The sequence below is a fragment of the Hevea brasiliensis genome, chromosome 2 (genome assembly GCF_030052815.1).
Source record: "Hevea brasiliensis isolate MT/VB/25A 57/8 chromosome 2, ASM3005281v1, whole genome shotgun sequence".
Classification (NCBI taxonomy): domain Eukaryota; kingdom Viridiplantae; phylum Streptophyta; class Magnoliopsida; order Malpighiales; family Euphorbiaceae; genus Hevea; species Hevea brasiliensis.
This window is the reverse complement of record NC_079494.1, coordinates 29,514,286-29,537,845: the sequence shown is the minus strand read 5'-3', so window position 1 is coordinate 29,537,845 and position 23,560 is coordinate 29,514,286.

Sequence of the window (23,560 nt, the reverse complement as noted above, 5' to 3'; positions counted from 1 at the left end):
AAAAATTATTGAGTTAGACACAACAAAAATTTAAATGAACAAGAAACCTAAGGAACCATTGGGTATTATGAAAAAGATGGACTATAACCCGATGAGGGGCATTTTGGTCAATTCACTCCAAGAATTGATTTTTGACAAAAATGTCAATTAAATTAAGTGAAATTAAGGTATTGATTTATGAAGAAAATTTTGAGGAAAAGTTGAATTATAAATATGAAAAGAAAAGAAAAGAAAAGAAAAGAAATTTTTAATTTTTTTATTACAATTATGACATAAGCATGACATAATTAAAATTAGGAATTAAATAAATTAAATTAGGGATAAATATATAAAGGAGACAAATCTTCTTCCCATTTTCCCATTCTTGGTTGAAACTCTCTCTCTCCCTCTCTCTTTCTCCCTTTTTCTTCAATCTTCCACCATTGATGCCCTTCCAAGCTTTTGATTTCCTTCAATTTCCTCCATAAATCTCATAGCCACTAGGACAAAAACTTGATCTTGGACATAGATAAGAAGATTGAAAGCAAATGATTGAAGAAATTTGGAAGAAGGGAAGTTGTCAATTGAGGTAAACTCTCTTCCAAGCTTAATCGCATGTATAATTACTTGAATTAAGTTTAGTAATGGGGAATATGCTTAAGAAATTGAAGAAATCTTGCATGTGTAGGAAGGGATGATTTTCGACCAACTTGGGGAAATCCATGGTTTTGATGTGTTAGATTTAAATTGAACATGAATTCTAACTTAAATAAGGTAGTATGTGAGATTTGTGAATGGAAATTGACGGGATTTGCATGAATTAGAAAATGGAAGATTAGGGTTCAATGAAAATTAGCGTTTTTGTGCTATAAAGTATTATTAAGGTGTTTGATTAAAAATTTACCTTGAATCTTAGTGTAGATAAATTTATATGCCTACTATGAGTGTGAAATTGCATGGAATGACATGGATTAGAGAAAATGTGCATTTAGGGTTTTGAAAAATTGGCGCTTTTATGCTAGAGAGTGCCATTGATATGTTTAATTTTAAACTATGGCCAGTTGTTATGAATTGAATGTGGTTTGATGTTGGTTGGTGGAAAGAATTAATGGGACAGGAAAGGGGTGAGTGTGCTAGAATTCTAGACACTGGAGTCTAGCACACTTAAATGCTCATAAGTTGAGCTACATAACTATAATTGGTGTGAAACCAATTGAAAATGAAACATAATACATAGGGCTAAAACTTTCATGAATAATACTTGCCTAGAAAATGACCATAAGTCACCCTAAATGAGCCTTGAATCCGAATGTGGAAATTCTAAACTTGCCAGAATGAGCATGTGAACAATATTTTTAAAATTGTCATAACTCACTTTAGAAAACTCTAATTTAGGTGATTCTTGAACTGATGGAAACCTGAAACATAGTAGAACATTTCATATGAAGAACTTAAGGCAAATTATGAACTTAATCAAATTGCTGAGCAAAATTGGGTCAACAAATCTACCTAAGCCTAGACCAACCTAGAAATTCTAGAAAATGGCTATCCGACCAGTTTATGGCAAAATTGGCATAACTTGGGCTAAAAAATTGCAAATGCAGTGATTCTAAAGCCAAAATTCTTACAACACATAGAACTACAACTTTTGTGTTTTGACCAAAACCTAGATCTTAGGGCAACTTAGGGAAACTGCTAGAGCAAATAGGAATGCATAAGCTGGATTTGTTGCAATTAAGCTAGATGGCCTTATGACCCCAGCATGGTTATCAAGTCATAACTTTCTCTAAAAAACTCCAATTAGAGTGATTCAAAATGATTTTGAAACCTAAGACAGAGACCTACAATATTGTTTTAGGACCTAGATCAAATTATGAACATAAGAGGCCTAGATGTTAGACAAAAAATTGGGTAAAATTTTAAAAACATGGAATCTGCAGGGTTGCCCGCGTGAATAGCAATTAGTAATTTGATCACAACTAGAGCTACAAAACTCCAAATTAAGTGATTCAAAAAGGAAAATAAAGCTGAGACACCTCACTAAATTATGAATGGAACTAGATAAAAATTGGGTTCAAAAATCAAAGTACTAAGCTATCCAGAAGACCAAAACTCATTGAAATTGCAAAGCTAACTTAGGGATGCATTAGACATTCATGTAATGAGTACTTGGCAATAGTTGAGATGAGTATTGAGACTTTCTACTTATGTGTTTTCAGTAAAAAAAGATGTTAAGACAGACAAGGAGAAGTAAGTAAAGAGAAAGGAGATCTTTGAAGGTTTGTGCACAACTAATTTCCTTCTTTGTTTTTAACTTGAAATTGTTTTGAATTAGCTTTATATGAATGAGATAAGGTTTTTCCCTTGCATTTGAGATAATTTTGTGTTGCCAACCCTTTATGGATTTTATGATGATTTGAATGTGTTTATTGTTTTGCAAATGTGATTATTGTTTGAGAAACTCTTGAAATTTTGTTTTAAAATCACAGTTAGCATGACAGTCCCTTTCGGAATTCCCCAGTACTAACGGCTATTTGGGGGGTTTGATAATTGACTTTGATTATGTCCCCCATTAATAACGGTTAGTGGGATGAGACTATATGAGTACTCATTAGCTAGCTAGCCCTTCTCTCATTAATAATGGTTAGTTAGGTTAATTTTTTTTGTCGTGGTGTACAACACGACATGCAACACACCTATGTTCGGTGGTGCGTTCTACTGTTCCGGTGACCAGTGTTGTCCGGACAGCTAGGATGCCTAGAACTACACTTTGATATGAGTGAGGAGACATAAAATAATGAAATACAAGAAAAGAGAATATACGAAAAACAAAGGAAAAATAATAGCAAAGAAATGTAACCAAGTTAAACGAGCCGAGAACCCTGGCGATGGGTGACCGCACCGGGAAGTCACGGCGTGGACCGTTGACTAGCCCTAGACCACGGGGAACCCTTGAAAATATTTTTAGGACTTAAATAGACACCTATTGAAGTATAAATTCCATTAGAAAAATCAAAGAAAAATTAATTAATTAGTACAAAGAAAAGTGAGAAATCGAAAAACGGACAAAATCTGGTATTATCGAAAAATCGGTAATGCAACCCGAACAGGGGCATTGTGGTCATTTGACATCTCGAGTTATCTTTTGACCTAAATGTCCATTAAAAATACATGATATTACACTTGAAAAATATAATGAAAATTTAAATTAGTGGTACCTAATATAAATAGTAAAAATGTAGAGTTTAATGTGGGAATAAGGAAAGTTATGAATAAACAATCATTAAATATCACTTAGTGCTCCACTCACACCTAAAGTGGACCACTTAATCTGCATTTGGACAGAAGATTCATTTTCTTCTTCAACCTCAAAAATTCAGTCGTGAGCCTCCATTGAAGAACCACCATGGCCATCCATGGCCAAGCTCCATGCAACCATGATTTAGCGATATTTTTCACTAGCTTCGTTCACAAAAACTATTCTACACCACTTGGGCAGTAGATAGGAAGCAAGAAGACCAAGTTTTGGTGAAGTTTTGAAGAGTTTCCAAAGTGGTAAGTAGGTGTTTTTGATGTTTGCTTCATTAAAGATTGTGTGGATGTTATGGGTACTTGAATTGTGGAAAGAATTTTGGAGTTTGATGTTCTAAGGGAGATGTTTATTTTTGGCAGCCATGGAAACTCCTTAAGGGCAGTTTATTCTTGCTTGTAAATGGTAGATTAAAGGGTTGATTATGTGTTTATATAGGTAGGAATAAATTGAGTGATGTATACTAAGTATATTGTGAATGTATACTTGAATTTGGAAGCTTGGAACTTTATTCAAAGTGAGGTATAAATTGGCAGCCTGGTTTGGTGAACCATAAGGATGTTATTTCATGTTTGGATTATGGAATATTAATGTTGAATTGTGTTAGTTGTTATGGCAGTTTGGTATATGTGTGATGGTGTGAAGTTTGACATGTAAATGAGCATGAATAGGTGATTAAATTATTGTAAATGAATTTGAAAAATTCTGCACTTTATGGTGTATGTTGAATGTGATTGTAAGCTGCCAAAACGATCAACAATATGTGGTAAAATATGTTTAGTTTATGGTACAAACCAGATTGGTTAAGAATGTGTGAATTGGTAAATGCTAAAAGTGAGCTTTGATGAGTAATAAAGAAAGTGCAATATGGCAGTATGCATTTTGGCCTAAAACTTTAAGTGTGTGGCTCCAATTGGTATGAGACCAATTGAAGGTGAAACTAGGCACAAAATGTGCCAACTTTCATGAAGGAAGCTTGCCAAAATTCTGCTTGTAAGGTAACTTGAAAAGTGACCAAATCCGGATTAAGTGCAAATAAGGCCTGAAAATTGACTAATTGAGCAGCAGTTAGAGTTTAGGCGATAACTCACTCAAAACAGGTCCAATTGACCTGAAATTTTGACCATGAATATTTAAGACCTATATCTACAAGTCTTATGAAGACACCAAAGCCCATAAATGACCATAAGAAAGTCAAACAGCTTGCACAAGTTCGGGTCCAAAAACTGGCCGAACCTAAAATGACCTAAAGTGACCAATTTTGATGCATTTTGACCAGCAATAGTAAAATGACCATAACATGGTCCACATAACTCAGAATGACCTGAAAATTTGCCCCGCGTGCAATAAGATATAGATCTACAAGTTTGTAGTTTTGACCGAAACCAGAAAACCGAGGGAACTAGGTCGTCCGGCTAGGTCAAACTAGTATCCCAGAATCCAGCAAGTTGCAATAAAACACAGTATACATGGGAATGAATTTGGTAACATGTACTAACCCTAAAAGACTAACGAATGTGACATATTAGCAACATTAAAACCTAATTTACCTGGATTGCATCGAGGGTCGACATATTAGGCTGACTAAGCAAGTAATAGAATTCAGTGTATTAATTATCAAGCATTATCGTTAGAGACTGTTTAAATGAGTACTGAAACACTTCAAATTGTGTTTCTCAGTTAGCAAAGACTCAGGGAAAGGGAAGGAAACACTGAGTCAAGGCCAGGAGACAGTTATCAGAGGTTTGTGCACAACAGCTATTTCTTTTGAATTTTTCAATTGAAATAAATTATGACTATTTGTATATTATTGTTTTCAATTATGGAAATGTGTTTGAATGAATACTTATTGCTTAAAAAGCATTGTAAATGGTTTGAAACTGTGGAAAAATTGATTTAGTGTGATTTTTGAAAATTGAAGTTAATTATGAATTGTGTTGCCATTTTACGAATGAAATTATAACTTTGGAAATTTATTGGATTCTTGCGAATCATTTGAATAAAATGTTTGGAATTGATTTTGTGTTCACACTTAGCATGACAGTATCACATCATTCCTTCTCCATTTATGGGGTTGTGATCGTTTATTTTTCTTCTCCATTTATGGGGTTGTGATCATTTATTTTTCTCCCTCTCTGGTTTACCAGTTGAGGTGATCGGATGAGTACTCATTATATAGCTAGCTTCCTTCCTCATTGATTTCGATTAGTGGGGTCATGATTGCTTTGTCGTGGTGTACAACGCGGCATTGATCAGAAATTTGTGTCATGGCTTAAGTTGTGAATGAATTGGCAACACTGTATTCTTAAATTATTCGACTAAATTGTGTTATTATGAGATTTGATAATTTGTGAAATGGAGTTTAAATTCTTATTGACATTCACTGTCTTTTGAATTTAACCATGTTTTGACTATTGAGATTTATTGTGATATTGTAAAATGGAGTTTAAATTATTATTGACATTCACTGTCTTTTGAATTTAACTATGCTTTGATTACTGAGATTTAATGTGATATTGTGTTAAATTCCTTATGACATTCATTGTCTTGAATTTAATTATGGTTTTACGTATCCATCATTTATATGATTTATGAATTGTGATTTAAAGTTGTATTTGGTTAATGTTGTGCACCACTGAGACATTGTCTCAGCGATAGCTTTTCATTGTTGTCGCAAGTAGACAGACGGATAGGGCAGCAGACTAGGCTGCTAGTGCATTCAGTGAGAGATCATCGGGTATATAGAGTATACCACATTTTGCATTTTGTACTATAATGTATGTTCACTGTATGTATATATTGTTTTTGGTTTTGAGCAGTTGTAAATTAAAATTGTACATTGAAGTTGTAAAGTAAATTATGAGTTATGTTGACTTGTAAAAAAATTGTATTATATTTCTTTTATCTCATCCTTTGAAAATACTGAAAAATTGTTGTGGATTTGAGTTGAGAAAAATATTGTGTATTTTAATTGTTGTAGTTGAGATTGGGAAATATATTTGAAGTGCTTTCTACAGGTTTTTGAAGAACTGTTTTATCCAAATTACAGAGGGCACTCAGCCAAAATTTTTACAGAAATTACTAATAGTCTAAATGTGTTAGCTAATTCACTGCAGTTCAAAATGGTTTTTAACACCTGTAAATAGTGCTCACCACTGTAAAAGAAGTAAGAAAAGTTTTTAAAATCCCTTGTAGTGTATTTAATGGGTTATCAGTAAACGAAGTTGGTAATTCATTAGGTATACTACGGGATCATGTGATGCCTTACAGAGGGGTAGGGTGTGACATGTTTTAGTGGTATCAGGGCAGGTTTTTAAATTCTGTTTTCACCTGTTACTTGAATATTCTTTTTTCATAACACAACTGTTCAATATCATTGTTTGATACATACAGTACATTACATTATAAATATACACTAACGGGAGGAAATCTCCTTGTGTTAATTGTTCGGGAGGTCTAAGATCCTCGAATTGACTATGGAAGAGGGTGATCATTCAGTCGATCAATCGATAGAGGCTGAGGTACAAGTTGAGGCCCCAGCTCGACAAAGTGTCGAAGGCCCGACTGTACCAGTTTTACCGGTACAAATTACTGCACAAATGGCTTAGTTTTACCGGTACAGTTTTACCAGTTTTAATACTTTTTTCTGTTTGATTTTCTACTTCAGATTTAAATTCTTTAAACTTTTCAAAGGATTCATGTTTGTATTTCATTAAATATAAACACCCATACCTTGATTTATCATCAGTAAAGGTAATGAAGTAATGAAAACCACCTCTAGCCATTTCCTTAAATGGACCACATACATCACTATGTATTAGTTCCAAAATATTTTCAACTCTTCACCCTTGTCCAACAAAAGGTGATCTAGTCATTTTGCCTTGAAAACAGGATTCACAAGTTGGAGTAGGTTCAGAACCCAATGAAGATAAAATCCCCATTTTCTCTAGCTTTGTAATCCTATCTTCTGCGATATGACCTAATCTTAAGTGCCAACGACGTTTGGGATTGGAGTTGATTTTCATTATGGCATTAAATTCATTTAGATTGCTTGCATTGGATTTGTATTTATTATAATTATCCAAATAATAAAGTCCATCATGCATATAACCTGAGCCAATATATTTATTTCTAAAATAAATATTGTAAACATCATTTGTAAACTAGAATTTATATCCATTTATAGTCAAACTAGATGTAGAAATGATGTTCTTAAACGTATTAGGTACATGCAAAACATGATCTAAATACAAAACATGTATATACATGTACAAAGATTTAGATCCTATGGCTAATGCTTCAACAGTTGAGCCATTGCCTGTAATACCTTCACTTTAACTAGTTCGTACATTCGACTTTTTCGATGACCAATGTCTATCCGGACTGCTAGAATGACTGGAACTATATGTAGACTAGAGTGAGGAGTCATAAATAACTCAAATATTAATAAGAAAGATTTAGGAAAAATTTTAGAAATAAAATACAACTAAATTAAATGAGCCGGTGCCCTAGTGATGGGTAACCCAGTAGGAAGTTATGGTTTCGCAGCTAGAAGCCCAAAACCCAGGGGAAAATCCATGAAAAAATTTTTGGGACTCCAGAGAATAGTTATTGAGGTTTTGATGGCATTAGAATACCAAGAAAATATTTAGAAAAATTTTTAGATTGGTACAGACAATTTTGGCTCGATAAGCCAAACGGAGGGCATTTTAGTCATTTCGTCTTCAGAGATAATTTTTGGCCAACTTGTCCAGTTAAGTAAATAATTATTATGATATAAAATATGAATAAGTATTGCTAAAATTTAAATTGAAAATGAGTAGAAAATAAAAGAAAAGAAAATGGATGAAAATTTGAATTTTGACATCACATGATGTCATTAAACCACTTCCACCCAATCACCTTGCAACAGGCCACTAAAAACCAAATTAAAAAGAGATAAAATAAGGAGAATGGAAAAAAAGAATTCTACACTTCACCTTTCTTCTTTGGCCGACCCGCATCTCTCTCTCTCTTCCTCCATTGATCTTCATCCTCTAAGCTCCATTTTTAACTTAAAATCACCATGAAACCATTGATTCCTTCATTAAATTTAATCCCTACACTTTGATTAACCCCTAGGTAGCAAAAAGAAGAGGAGAATTGAAAGTTTATCAAGTTGAGAATTCTATCAAACAAGGTTAGTGCCATCTCTCTCTCTCTCTCTCTTCTTGTTTGCATGTTAAGATACAATAAAATCAACTAGAAATTGTGGAAAAAGAAGAAAAATATGCATGATAGGACCACTTTAAATTTCGGTAGCCAAGAGAGGGTGAGGGTTTTGATGATTTACTTACAATTAAACTTGTGTATTGATGTCAATTGATGTGTATATATGGATTGGAGTTGGGGATTTTAGGAGTTGCATGAGATTGAGACTTTGATTAATTAGGGTTTGTGATGAATTGAGGGTTATTGTATTTTAATGTTAAGTGGAGTTTTAATGGTCAATTAGTGACCATTTAGCTAAGTATAATGAGGAATTGAAGTGAATTGTAGCTTTGGATTTGAGGTTGGGTGTGCTGCCTTGAGTGACCTGCAGGATTGGATGTGAGTCCAGCAAGTTTAGGTAGCTATAACTTGAGTTGTGTAGGATTAATTAGTGCAAAGCCAATTAGACATGCAATTAGACAAATAATGGCACAACTTTGTTGAAGGAACTCAGTCCAGAAAACAAACTTAGGATACCCTAAAATTGACCAAATCCGGATAGCACCAATTCTGCCTGGGCAAAATGACTAAATGAACAGTGTTCATTCATTTGGTCATAACTTAGTGTAGAAAGGTCCAATTGACTTGAAATTTATATCAATGGAAATCTTAGGCAAATTAGAACAACTTTCAGGTAGAACACAAACTTAAATTCTGGACTTAACTAAATGAAATTGCTAGCCAAAGTTGAACTACCAAATCTTGAAGAACTAAAGTTGCCCAGAAATTATGGGTAAAGGCAATCCGACCAATTATGGTGAAATAGCCATAACTTGAGCTAGAAAACTCCAAATGGGGTGATTCAAAAAGTGAAATATAACTAGACACAATAAAGAATAACTTTGATCAAGAACACTTGGCCAAATTCTCACTGTAGAATGACCTAATAGAACAGTGAACTCTAGCACCCAAAACTGAAATTTTTGATTTGTTTTCCATTGGTTAAAAGTATGGATTGGCAATTAATGTCAACACTTTTGGGAACCAAAATGTGGTAAATCTATGTGATTAAAACTCATGTAACTATTATATATGAGAAAGTCAATATTTTGACTTAAATGACTAAATGAATAGTAACCTTACATGTTAAGTACAAATATTCAAGAAATAACTTTGTAATATGCCTTAGTAGGCATAGGCGTAGTATGATTGGTTTGGATAGGTTGGAATGACAATAGGGTTCTAATAGCAGTATTGCGTATGGCTTCATGCCATTCTGTGACATGATAGTCTATGGCTATACTGATTATGATATTATACTTGGCTTTATGCCTTATTGCTTTTATGGCTTATTAGCCATTCTGTCTGCACACTGGGAGACATATTATGACCGATGGTGTGACGACCTAAGGTACCTAGTACCCAGTGCTAGTTTACCCGTTTATCCAGTCCGGTCAATTTGTATAGGTTACTTGGGCATGAAAAAGTATAAATGTAATTGAATTAATTATTAAAAGAAGTAAGAAAATTAAATACCAAGATAAAGAACAAGAATAATTACAATAAAAGAGGCTCAAAATCATCAAGAAAACGATTAATAAAATGCTAGAAAGAGTTAATATCATAAGATGTAATTAGCCTTCGACTAAACAATAAGTTAGTAATTATTTATTTCTTATAAGCACAATAACTAGGAAATTTTTACTTTTATTTGCATATTATATTTTCTTTTATTATTGGCAACACTAAGCTTTATGCTTAGCACGTCACTTTTGCAGTGCGTAGGTACTGAAGATTTGGCCAGAGAGCCCAGCAGACCACAAACTGGGTGAGACTTGTATACAGATCTACATAGTGTCCGTGTCACCTCACAGACTTCAGTGCATTGGTAGGACACTAGGTCCCATTTTGGAATTTTGTACTATTTGTATTTTGTAATTGAACATTTATTTTATCATGTATAGTTAAAACTCATGAAATATATTTTGGTATTAATGCAAATATTTGTAATTTGTGTTTATAAATAAAAATTTAGTATTTATTTATGATTTATACATGATTATAATGTGAAATGAATGAATGATAAATAGAAGAATTTTTGAGAAATGGTTGAGAAATGTTAAGATTATGTTGATAAAATGGAGTTTGAGAATGATTGAAAATGTATTGAAAGTGTTTTTCATGTTAATAGTATGCCCTAGAGCATATCATTTATTATGTATCTTGTACATTTTTTTTATTAATAAAAGGCATTTATACTTTTTCGTTTACATAATATATTTATGTGTAATAGAAAAGGTCCATTGATATTTTGTTAGAAATTCTATTCTTAAGTTGTTAAGAATATGAGTGACAGTGTTTTTAGGACAAAATATCATAAATAGGTTCACAATCGAGGATACCTCACAATAAGGACATAACTTATCCAGAAAGATTGTATTCATATTTGTTCCTAAGTTATTTATATGAGATATAAATAAGATGGAATGGTGAGTCTCATACCATATAACAAACGTGATAGGCACTTATACATAATAAGTAGGTCGAACTAGTGACATTTATGACAAGCACATAGAGTTTACTCTTGTCAATGTATTGCCATAAATCATATCAGGGCATATAATCTTTAGACCTGAGATAGTACAGTTATCTTGTATATAGGTGGTTTGAGTTTGATACTGCTTTCATACTTGTATTGTGTATGGGTATATGGCCATGTGTTGGCTCCTACTAGTTATATATGGAGGTAGGTGTTGATCAAGATAGAATATGCTCCTCTAAGTAAATAGGGATAAAATCCTATGTTCATTTAATTGTTCTTGATGTTTCAAGTTCCTAGCCAAGATAGATAGATTTAATCAGAAATGAGTTTCTGATGAGAAAAATCTTCTAATCAAGAACTGGAATTAAAAGATAACATAATATTCATAGCAAATGGAGTTTGACATAAACCATGACTCCGGCTTGAGTTGGGATTTTGTAACAGAGAGATTCTGGTGCATGATAACATATGATTATATGTTCATTTAAGGTAAACCTTATTACTAATTGGGTGGCCATGGCATGCTATGTTAGGTGTTAACCATGGTCTATGAGGTGCATAAAATGCTTTAGAGAAATCATTTATGGTAAGAAAGAGTTCTAATGATAGTAAGAGTTGATATCATGTCTCATTGCCAATTAGTGATAAGCCTAGTAAATCACACACATACACAAGTAATCACTAAATTAAATATGATTTAATTAATTAATTAAAGAGTTTAATTGATTAATTAAATAGGTTTCGTTTGCAATTAGATTGCAAAGTCCCTAGCATGGCTTGAAACCAAATCTATATTATTGGATGTATAGTATAAGTTAAATTTATATTTAAAGTGTTTAAATATGAATTTAATTAATAAGAAATTAATTAATAGAGATTAATTAATTAATTTATATTTGATACAAATTGTTTAGAATAAGAGAAATAATTATTTTGGCTTGAGAACTCAAAATTAAGACACACGGGCATTTTGGTCATTTCACAGGGTGACATATAACACCATGAGATAGTGACACATGGCACTACACATAAGCTTGCCATATGTCTTTTAATCATGTAAGATGATTAAAATCAAAATTAAATATTAGTTTGACACTTGACACAATGTGATTGGGTCAATTAAACCTAGAACGAATCGAAAGGTGACATGTGGCAAGGGTTTTAAGTAGTGACCTAACTATATAAGTGTAAGGATGTAAGAAAAAATTACACAGGCTGCCCATTCTCTTTGTGCTGCCACCCTTGGCTGCCATTCCCTTCTTTTCTTCTTCTTCTCTCATCAACTCAAAGAGATTAGCAAACAATCTCTTGAATTAAAAACACTAGAAATTGTTTCTAGTGCTTGTTTACATATGTAATCTCTTAAAAGGCAAAACTTGATTTTCTGATTCATAAAAAAAGCTTTAGAAGTTGTTCAAGAGCTGCCATAGGTGATCTTGGTGTGGACAAGCTACAGGGACAACATCTGGTGTCCTAAAGATGCATCCCAAAGGTGCCAAACACACTACAGTGCATCAAGAGGTTAGTGCACTTGTTCTTGTTCTAATCTAGGGTTCTAATAATTAATCTGATTAATTCTAAAATCTTAAATACAAATGTAGATCCAAAAATATATTAAAAGAGTTTTAATATGCTATTTATCATTGAAATCAAATAGATAAAAATGAATCTTGCATGATGCATATGACTCGAGATGAAAAATTTTGAATTTCAATGATCTAAACTTGTATTTTTCATGCTTCCACTCCTACAATTGGTATCAGAGCCACTATATTTGCCATTTAGATTGTTGATTATATGATTTAATTGTGTGATTTGATCATGAGATGATTAATTCATTGCTGTTTGCAAGGTCAAGGTGGCGGCATGGAGGTGAACTCCATTGATGCGCATGGTTTGGTTTATCCAACCATGCACATGGCTTTGGGCTTGTTTGTGGGCTTGGATTCAAAGGACCATAATTAGGCCCATGACTAATTAAAGTGTTTAATTAGATTTTTAAGCACACAATTAAATTTTGATTCAGATCTGAATTTTAAAAATTGTTTGAATGTGATTTAAATCTGAATTTTAAAAGTTGTTTGAATGTTATTCAAATCTGAATTTTTAAAGTCGTTTAAATGTGATTCAAATTTAAATTTTTAAAGTTGTTGAAATCATATTCAAATATGAATTTTTAAAGTTGTTTGAATGTGATTCAAATCTGAATTTTAAAAGTTGTTTGAATATGATTCAAATCTAAATTTTTTTTTAAAAGGCTGTTTGAATGTGATTCAAATCTAAATTTTTAAATTTGTTTGAATGTAATTCAAATCTGAATTTTTAAATTTGTTTGAATCATATTAAAATATGGATTTTTAAGTTGAATATGAGATATTCAATTTAATTTAAGTATGTATGTTTTATTTAATTGTTAACTAGTGATATGCATGATAGATGATCATGGACTATAAAAGACCAATGTGATTAGATTTATTTCTTTTATGTTTCTTTGGGATTGTAAATTCATTAAGTTATTTTAATTTATTTTGGGCATGTATTATTAAGGTTGTAATAATTTTTGAGTTGTAATTTCATTTATTTAGTTCTTGTAAATTTGCCTCGGTATGCCAAGGGTTACTATGTAATTGGATTGCAAGAAGATCAACGAGGTCAAGAGCATTGGTGGGACCAGTGGGAGGAATTCAAGATCAAGTGTTGATTATGTACTCATTCAGCAACTCTTGTAAAATGAATGAATAAAATGCACCTAGGAATGCCCAGATTCAATTCTTGGTGGCTCAGAATTGAATCCCTTAGAAAGTCCATGATCATACCATATTTACTGTTTATCCATGAATGCATGAGATGTATGTGAATGTATGCAAGTCTATGATGTATGCATGCTAAATGGATAACGTGCAAAGTGAGACCTTAATAGTAATTAGGATGACCATAAAATCTTTTAAACAAATGATTAAGTTGGAAATGCTATAATTAAAGTAATTATAATATGGGCCCTCCATTGAGGCAATTGTTTTAAGAAATTTTAAATACTTACATAAGATGTAATTAATTTAAGAGATTTTCTTAAGAATTATTGTTAAGCATGAGATGTTGTAAATATGTAAATGGTTTGGTGGCCAATATTGGATGTACCTGAGGACATTAAAATATTGGATGCACCTGAGGACATTAAAATTATTTGCATAATTATTGGCTCAATGGGATCAATTTAACTAATGCATGATAAGTCAATGATGGATGTACCTGAGATTTTGAGCATTAGGGGCTAGGTAAAGAATTGAACCTTATATGAGATGTGATGGGCAAGGAGTTGCTCACTTATAGTTTATTGTAATTCAAATAATGGATGGACCTGAGGATGATCAATAGAATTATAAGAATTCAATCACCCACTAGAAATCCATCCAACTAGGATTTCCGTTTTCTACTTTAGAAGTGTAGGATTCACTAAGTTAGTGGGAGGACCAATTTGATTAAAAGACCATAATCATTTTGGCTAATTACATGATACATATACTAATTAATCTGGTTATTTAATGTAGTTAATTTTCTGATAATATTGAGCACAGAACAACCACCACCATCCAATATCCTTGCAAGCATACTTGATCGCAATAGTTTGATAGGACCTAATCTATCTGATTGGCTAAGAAATTTGAAACCTGTCCTAAACCTTGAACATATAGGATATGTTATAGACTCAAATGTTCCTGGTCCCTTACCTCCAGAGGCCACTCAAGAGGAATATGAAACTTTGGACAAATGGAAGGAGCATAATATGAGAGCTAAGTGTTACATGCTTGCTTCTATGAGTAATGAGTTACAGAAGTAGCATGAAAACATGCAGAGTGTGAGTGAGATCCTCCTTCACCTACAAGAGTTGTATGGTGAGCACAGCAGGAATGCTAGGTATGAGATATCTAAACAGTTGTTCCGCATGAGGATGTCTGAGGGACAGAATGTTGGGTATCATGTCCACAAGATGATTCGGCTGATTGTGCAGTTGGAATATCTTAACTTCAACATGGATTTCCAATTACAGACGGATTTGATCCTTCAGTCCCTTCTTGAGTCTTTTGGGAATTTTGTGACAAATTTCTATATGACTAAATAGGGATGCACCTTGGCTGGTTTACTCAACATACTGGTTATTGTCCAAAAGAATATGCCAGGCAATAAAAGGAAAAGAGGTAGCTTTGATTACATCCTCTTCTACTGGAAAGTCCAACAAGAAGAAGGGCAATAAGGAAAAGAAACCTCAAATTCCTTGTCCTTCCAAGAAAATAGCTAAATAGAAAGGGAAGACTAAAGCTGATGGAGGCAAAGGAAAGTGTTTCCACTGCCAGAAGGATGGGCACTGGAAAAGGAACTGCCCAGAGTATCTTGCTTCTCTGAAGGACAAGAAGGATAGACCTTTGGAAGGTATGTCCATATCTTGTTATTTAGATTCTGAGGATACTCATAGTTCATCTACAGCTTGGGTTTTAGATACTGGTGCCAGTTCTCACATTTCTCAGAACTAGCAAATAGTAGCAGCTTGCGTTCTCGAGATGTTAGAGTCCAGATTGGCAATGGCTCAACTGTTGAAGCTTTAGCCATAAGATCTAAATCTTTTTACATGTCCGACATGTTTTATATTTGGATAATATTTTATATGTACTTGATGCTTTTAAGAACATCATTTCTATATCTAGTTTGACTAGAAATGGCTATGAATTTCAGTTCACAAATGATGTTTGCAATATTTATTTTGGAAATAAATATTGTAATACCCCTATATTCGTATTGTGTTCGATCGTCTTGATAAGTGTCAGTCCGGACAGCTAGGATGCCTAGAACTACATTTAATTGTTAGTGAGGAGACATAAAATAATGAAATACAAAAAAAGAAAATACAAGAAAAATAAAGGAAAAATAATAGCAATGAAATGTAATCATGTTAAATGAGCCAAAAACCAGAGCGATGGGTGACCGGGGAGAAATTACAACAGAGGCAATAGCCACCTCAGGACTGCAAGAAACCATCGGAATTTAGTTTTGAGACATAATTGGAGACTTATTGAAGTATAAATGTCATTAGAAATTTCAAAGAAAAATTAATAAGTTAGTATAAATGAAAAATGAAAATTAAAGAAATCGGTGGTACAAGGAGTAAATCGGTAGCATCGAAAAAGTCCGATTTGACCCGAAGAGGGGCATTTTGGTCAATTGACACTTAGAGTTGACTTTTGACCTAAATGTCCATGAAAAATAAATATTATTAAAATTTGAAAATGCCATGAAAAATTAAAAATCATATATATAGAATAATTAAGGAAATTTAAAGGGTGTAATTAGAATTTATTAGAGTTAATTATTATAATGTTTAAAGTTAATTAGTGGAGCACTAAGTAGGATTTAATGGGATATAAAAAGGGCCATAGTGGATAGATTTCTCTACTTAAAGTCATCTTCAACCTTCATTTCTTCTTCTTGCCGAATTGTTCCACTCCCATAAAACTCCATTGCCACACCTTGCATAAAGCTTCACTCTACCATGATCAAGCCCTAGTTCCTTCAAAATTTCTTCACTAAACCTTGTCTACACACCTTGGGCAGCAATAAGGAAGTAAGAAAGATAAGTTTTGGTGAGGTTTTGAAGAAGTCCGAAAGAGGTAAGTGGGTGTTTTCAATTCTTGTTTCATTAAAAGTGTAACCAAGGTTGTGGGTAGTTGATTTATGAAAGAATTTTTTATGTTTGATGAATTATTGGAGTTGAGCCATTTCGGCAGCCATGAAACCTCACCATGAACAGCTTGTCTTTGCATGTAAATGGTTGTTTGGATGTTGATTTAAATGTTTAATTGTATTGAAGTTGAATTCCATGTTTAAAGTTTGATTTGTAAGCTTGAAAAGTGAAAATGGAAGTTGATGGGTATGTGTAAACTTGTGGCAGCCTCATGAAAAAGATTGAAGTGTTTAAGTTCATGAAATATTGTTGAATTATGTTGCTGATGATGGCAGCATGTGTATGTGAATAATTGTTTGGGTTTGGACATGTAAATGAGGTATGTTCATGTGGTTAAATAGTTGTAATTGGACTTTGAAAATTCTGAGTTATAATGTGTATGTTGAGAGTGTTTACAAGCTGCCCAAAATGACCAAAATGTGATGTAAAGAGTGTTAATGTTATGGTACCAAATCAAAATTGGCATGAAAGGTAAACTTGGTAAGTATTGAATGTGTAATTGGTAAGTGTGGAAGAATGTGTAGTAGGGTAGTGTATGTTTTAGCTTAGAACCTTAAGTGTGTGACTCCAATTGGTATGAGACCAATTGGAGGTCAAACTAGGCACAAAATGTGCCAACTTTCATGAAGGAAGCTTACCTAAATTCTGCCTAGAAGGTGACTTGAAAAATGACCAAACCCGGATTAGTGACTTGAAAGCCTGAAAATTGACCATTTGAGCAAAGAGCTAGTGTTTTGACCATAACTTACTAAAAACAGGTCCAAATGACCTGAAATTTTTACCATGAATAGTTTAGACATAGATCTACAATTCTTATGAAGTAACTTACTCAAAACAGGTCCAAATGGCCAGAACCAAGCCAAATAGCTTGCACAAGTTCGGGTACCAAAACTGGCCGAACCAAAAGTGACCTAAAAATGACCTAAGCCTACCATTTTAGTGCATTTTATCCAGTTTTGGTAAATTGACCATATCTTGGTCTACACAATTCAGAATGACTTGAAATTTTGCCCTGCGTGCAATAAGACATAGACCTACAAGTTTGTTGTTTGGACCGGAACCCGAAAACCGAGGAAACTAGGTCGTCCGGCTAGGTCAAAATTGTACACCAAAATCTGGTAAATTGTAAGAAAATGCAATACACTTGGAAATGAATTTGGTAACATATACCAACACTAAAGGGCTATAAAATGTGACATATTGGTAGCATTAGAATTGACTCACTTAGAGTGCATCACGGGTCAACATTATAGGTTGACTAATGAAATGAATTGGAGGGAATAGTACCAAGAAAATTTAAATATTGGATTTTATTATTAGCAGCAAATTCATTGAGCACTGAAACACTTTAAATTGTGTGTTTCAGTTAAAAAGGATATTGAGAAGCATAAGGAACACTGAGTCAGGGCCAAGAGGCATATATCAGAGGTTTGTGCATCATATTTTTATATTCACTGCTTTTACCAGAAAATTTATTTTGAGAAATGAGTTATGAATAATTTTTTATTATTTTGGCTTTGGGAATATTATTTGGAAGTTATTGTGCTGCCTACTTTGCAAATGAAAATTTTGAGATAAAATATAATTTGTAGTTTGTATGAAATATTTCAATATTGTGATTTCGAATTGTTTTGATTCACACTTGGCATGACAATATTACTATGTTCCTCCTCCATTTATGGGGTGAGTTGAAGGAACGGAAGCGTGAAAAACACAAGATTATACCATTGAATTCAAAATTTTCACCTAGGGTCACATGCACCATGCAAGATTTATTTTTATCTATTTGATTTCAATGATAAAAAACATATTAAAACTCTTTTAATATGTTTTTGGATCTGTATTTGCCATTTAAGATTTTAAAATTAATCAGATTAATTTTAGAACCCTAGATTAAATCAAGAACGATTACACTAACCTCTTGATGTGCTGCAGCGTGTCTGCGCCTTTGAGATTCGTCTTCAGGACACCAGATGTTGTCCCTCTAGCTTGTCCACACCAAGAACACCTATGGCAGCCCTTGAACAGCTTCTAAAGCCTTTTATATTAATTAGAAATTCAAGTTCTGCCTTTTAAGAGATTAGAGATGTAAACAGGACACTAGAAACAATTTCTAGCATTCTTAATTCAAGAGATTGATGGCTAATCTCTTTGAATTGATGAGAGATGAAGAGAAATAGCTGGAGAGGCTCAAAGTGGCGTGACAAATGAGAGGAGAGGCTGCTGGTTATGTTTTCTTTTCATAACCACACTTAAATAGCTAGGTTAACACATTAAACCCTAGCCACATGTCACCTTTTGATTAGCTCTAGGTTTAAGTGACCCAATCACATTGTGCCAAGTGTCAAACCTATATTTAATCTTGATTTTAATCATCTTACATGATTAAAAAACATTTGGCAAGATTATGTGTTATGCCATGTGTCACCATCTCATGGTGCCACGTGTCACAATCGTAAAATGACCAAAATGCCCCTGTGTCTTAATTTTGAGTTCTTAACCCAAAATAATTATTTTCTTCTTCTAATTAATTTATATCAAATATAAATTAATTAATTAATCTCTATTAATTAATTTCTCATTAATTAAATTCATATTTAAACACTTTAAATATAAATTTAACTTATATTATACATCCAATAATCTAGATTTGATTTCAAGTCATGCTAGGGACTTTGCAATCTAATTGCAAACCAAACCTATTTAATTAATCAATTAAACTCTTTAATTAATTAATTAAATCATATTTAAATAGGTGATAACTTGTGTATGTGTGTGACTTACTAGGCTCATCACTAATTGGCAATGAGACATGATATCAACTCTTAATATCATCAGAACTCTTTCTTACCATAAATGATTTCTCTAAATCATTTTATGAACCTCATAGACCATGGTTAACACCTAGCATAGCATGCCATAGCCACCCAATTAGTAATAAGGTTTACCTTAAATGAACCTATAATCATATGTTACCATGCACTAGAATCTCTCTCATACAAAATCCCAACTCAAGCCGAGTCATGGTTTATGTAAAACTCCATTTGCTATGAATATTATGTTCTCTTTTAATTCCAGTTCTTGATTAAAAGATTTTTCTCATCGAAACTCTTTTATGAATAAATCTATCTGTCTGCCAGGAACTTGAAACATCAAGAATAATTAAATGAACATAGGATTTTATCTCTATTTACTTAGAGGAACAGATTCCATCTTGATCAACACATACCTCCATATATAACTAGTAGGAGCCAACAAATGCCCATATACCCATACACACAAGATAAGTATGAAAGCAGATCAAACTCAAACTACCTATATACAAGATAATCGTGCTATCTCGTGTCTAAGGATTATATGCATCGATATGATTTATGACAAAACATTGACAAGAGTAAACTCCATGTGCTTGTCATAAGTGTCACCGTTCGGCCTACTTATCATTTATAAGTGCCTATCATGTTTGTTATATGGCATGAGACTCACCATTTCATCTTATTTATATCTCATATAAATAACTTGGGAACAAACATGAATACAATCTTTCTGGATAAGTCATGTCCTTATTATGAAGTATCCTCGATTGTGAACCTATTTATGATACTTTGTGCTAGAAATATTGTCACTCATATTCTTAACAACTTAAGAATAATATTTCTAACAAAATATCAATGGACCTTTTCTATTACACATAAATATATTATGTAAACGGAAAAGTGGAAATGCCTTTTATTAATAAAAATATATACAAGATACATACTAAATGATATGCTCTAGGGCATACTACTAACAATCTCCCACTAGCACTAGAGCCATTCATTACAATATCTTAGACCTATCTTCTCAAGATGTCGGTCTAATCAATCTGTGACATAGGCTTAGTGAATGGATCACCGGATTTTTAGTCGATGTTATTTTTCTGCATGGCTATATCGCCTTGCCCAACTATATCTCCGATAATGTGGTAGTGCCTTTCTATGTGTTTGGATTTTGGGTGAGACCTTGGTTCCTTAGCTCAGATGATCGCTCCATTATTGTCACAAAGTGTAATGAAACACGACTCAATGGAAGGAACTATCGTAAGTTCTCACACGAACTTCTTTATCCAAACAGACTTCTTTTGCAAAGATCTCGATGTCGCAATATACTCACCTAGTAGTGGAATCTGCAATGCGTTCGCTTGGAACTCTTCCAACCGATCGCACCTCCATTACAAATGAACACATATCCAGAGGTAGACTTTCTATCATCAATATCTGATTGGAAATCGTAATCAAGAAACCATCCAATTGCAAGTCTCCACCTCCATAAATCAAGAATAAATCCTTAGTTCTTCTCAAGTACTTAAGGATATTCTTGATACTATCCGATGTTCCAAACCTGGATTGGATTGATACCGCTAGTCAAACTAACAGATATGCGATATCCGCCTAGTACACAACATTGCATACATTAAACTTCCAATAGCCAAGCATATGGAATCCTCGCCATCTTATCTCTTTCTTTAGGTGTCTTTGGAGACATCTCTTTAGAAAGATGGATACCATGTCTCACTGGTAACAATCCTCTCTTGGAATCAAGCATGTTAAACCTCTTTAACACCTTTTCCAAGTATAGACTTTGGGATAAACCAATTATTCTTTTCGCTCTATCTCTATAGATGCGAATCCCAAGAATATAGGTTGCCTCCCTAAGTCTTTCATGGAGAATGTATTTGACAACCATACCTTTATAGTTGTCAACATACCCGTGTCATTACCCATCAACAAGATGTCATCCACATATAAGACAAGGAAAGTGATAGCATCACACTAACCTTCTTATATACACATGGCTCATCCTCACTTTTGATAAAACCAAAGGATTTAATGGCTTCATCAAAACGAATGTTCCAACTCCTCGAAGCTTGTTTCAATCCATAAATGGATCGCTTTAGCTTGCATACCTTGGAACCATCTTGGGATTCAAATCCCCTAGGTTGTTCCATGAAAATGTTTTCTTCAATGTATCCATTGAGAAAAGCCGCTTTGACATCCATCCGCCAAATCTCATAATCATAGTATGCATATTGCTAATAAAATCCTAATTGATTTAAGCATGGCAACAAAGTAGAAAGTCTCCTCATAGTCGATTCCTTGCCTTTGGCGAAACCCTTCGCTACTAGCCTTGCCTAATAGGTCTCTACCTTTCCATCGTAACCAATTTTCTTCTTGAAAACCCATTTGTTCCCTATAGGTACAATACCTTCGTGGGTCAACAAGATCCCAAACTTGATTCTTATACATGGAATCAATCTCGGATTTCATAGCATCAATCCATTTTGAAGAGTCTATATCTGATATAGCTTCTTCATAGGTAAGTGGATCATCTCCATGATCTACTTCTTCATGAGTAGATAACTCTTGTTCTTCTTCATGAAGAAAACCATATCTCACCGGTGGGTGAGATACCCTGGTTGTTCTACGAGGAACAGCTGTAGATGTTTCATCAATGGGTATTGGTTGACTATATGGATCTATATCCATCCTGATGCATTGGTTGGTCGAATACTCCAAATCTAACTCTATTTGCCTTCCTTTGCCTCCTTCTTAAACAAACTGTTGTTCAAGAAATGTGGCATCTCTACTTATCACAACCTTTTGTGAAGTAGGCAAATAAAAATAATATCCAAAACTATCTTTTGGATATCCAACAAATCGACCTTTTTCTAATCTGGTCTCCATTTTATCAGTGTTCAGCTTTTTGATATAAGCTGGACAACCCCAAATCTTAACATGCTTAAGACTTGGTTTTCTTCCATGCCATATCTCATAAGGTGTGGAAGAAACTGATTTTGATGGAATCCTATTCAGAATATACAAAGCTGATTCTAATGCAAATCCCCAAAAGAAGATTGGCATATCAGTATAGCTCATCATACTACGTACCATATCCAATAGGGTACGATTTCTCCTTTCAGATACACCATTCAGCTGTGGCGTTCCTGGAGGAGTCAGCTGAGAAACAATGCCATGCTCTCTCAAGTATTCATCAAATTCAGTACTCAAATATTCACCTCCACGATCTGATCGAAGAGCTTTAATACTCTTTCCTGTTTGATTATCTACTTCAGATTTAAATTCTTTGAACTTTTCAAAGGATTCATGTTTGTAAATCATCAAATACAAATACCCAAACCTTGATTTATTATCAGTAAAGGTAATAAAATAATGAAAGCCCCTTCTAGCCATTTCTTTAAATGGACAACATACATCACTATGTATTAGCTCCAAAATACTTTCAGCTCTTAGCCCTTCTCCAATAAAGGGTGATCTAGTCATTTTTCCCTGAAGGCAAGATTCACAAGTTGGAGTAGGCTCAGAGCCCAATGAGGATAAAATCCCATTTTCTCCAATTTTGTAATCCTATCTTCTACAACATGACATAACCTTAAGTGCCAAATATATTTTGAACTTGAGTTAGTTTTCACCATGGCATTGCATTCATTTAGATTGCTATACTCTGGCTAGTGGAAACACTTTCTTACTGGCAATGGAAACACTTTCCTGTTAGCAATGGAAACACTTTCCTGTTGGCAGTGGAAACACTTTCCTTTGCCTTTGTCAACTTTGGTCTTCCCTTTCTGTTTAGCTATTTTCTTGGAAGGACCAGGAATCTGAAGTTTCTTTTTCTTATTGCCCTTCTTCTTGTTAGACTTTCCAGCGGAAGAAGATGCAACCAAAGCTACCTCTTTTCCTTTATTGCCCAGCATATTATTTTGGGCAATAACTAGCATGTTGAGTAAACCAGCTAAGGTGCATTCCTG